This window comes from Phoca vitulina, unplaced genomic scaffold (genome assembly GCF_004348235.1).
Source record: "Phoca vitulina isolate PV1807 unplaced genomic scaffold, GSC_HSeal_1.0 scaffold33, whole genome shotgun sequence".
NCBI classification, from domain to species: Eukaryota; Metazoa; Chordata; class Mammalia; order Carnivora; family Phocidae; genus Phoca; species Phoca vitulina.
In genome coordinates, this window is record NW_022589736.1 from 2,155,486 (window position 1) to 2,157,018 (window position 1,533).

Genomic DNA, 1,533 nt, shown 5'->3' on the forward strand with positions numbered 1-1,533 from the left:
TTCGACCCCGCAACGAGTACGCGCTCTGCTCCCTCCGCAGGAAAAAAATCTCACAACCTTCTCCGTGATCCTTCTCAGGGTCACGACATGCCAACAGGTCTTGGGGTCAAACTGAAACCCTTTCTGCTAGTGTGGAGGCCTCCGGTGACCCAAAGCTGATGGGGGTTGGGGGAGGCCGATGCAAGGCAGGACTTTGCATTTCCGGAGCGCCCCCAGCATGGCTCCAGGTCCAGGCTCTTCCACGACCAGGCAAGGCAGGTACCAAAGAAGTGAGGTCCCAGGACGCTCAGCAGGGAGGAAACCATGCTGGCCGGCATAGCCAGCAGTCACACAGGCAGCAAACACTGGAAACGAGGCTGCTGGGGCCGAGGAACTGAGTGTTTACTTGGGCTGACTTGAATTTCAGTAGCTGTGGCCCCACACAATCCCGAGGCCAAGGTCATCTAAAAAGCACCCTGGAAACAGCAAGTTTCCCAGAAGCTGCTCAAGCCCCTGGGAGGAGGAGTCTTCCCTGGGCGGGGCGGGGTGGGGGGATGGAAGCCCCTCCTTGGCAGGCCTGGCAGGGAGATCTAATGCAGCAACAGGACAAAGCCGCTGGACTCTACCCTTCCAAACCCTTCCCAGGGGCCTGGGGCCCCAGGAGCATCTGCTCGGAGAGCGAATGGAAAACATCCCATGGCCCTGCGTCTGACCTTCTGACCTGGGAGGCAGGGAAATAAAAGCCTTGTCTGGTCAGAGTGAGACCAAGAGACGCCCCGGATGCAGAGAATGCATACAAGGGGACCGTGGGTGTGGGGGTTCCAGATCCAGGACAGTCCCTCAGAGAGCTGCAGCTAGAGGCCTGGGTCCCCGAGCGGTAGGTAGGGGGTGGGGAGGCTCGTTCAGAGGGGTTCCCCACCCATCAGTGCCACCACACCCCTGGACTGAACCCCATTAGCAGGTGGCTTTCCCACCCCAGGCCCAGGTCTGGGGCCGGGAGGCCGTGCTGAGTCTCTGCAGATGGGAAGCCCCCAAGTCATCCACTGCATCCCTGGCTCCATGCCCACCACCCTCAGGCAGTTAGGCCCGCCTACACGGACATGGGAGGGGGCTCGGGGCGTCCCACTTTCCACCCTCGGAGGCAGCAGAGAGTAGCGGCCTCTGGAGTGCGGCGGGCTGCCTGTCTGGCCCACTGAGAAACGACCCGTGTGTGGCCTGGACTGAGGTGGCCGCGGCAGCCAGGCTCAGCCCTCACGGCCAGGGCCGGCACCAGCCACACCTACCACCTGGCCAGTTAAAACCAGAGGCTCAGGGGCGCCTGGGTGGCTCAGTCGTTAAGCGTCTGCCTTCGGCTCAGGTCATGATCCCGGGGTCCTGGGATCGAGCCCCGCATCGGGCTCCCTGCTTGGCGGGAAGCCTGCTTCTCCCTCTCCCACTCCCCCTGCTTGTGTTCCCTCTCTCGCTGTGTCTCTCTCTGTCAAATAAATAAATAAAATCTTTAAAAAAAAAAAATAAAAATAAAAAAAATAAAACCAGAGGCTCTCAGCCTGGCAA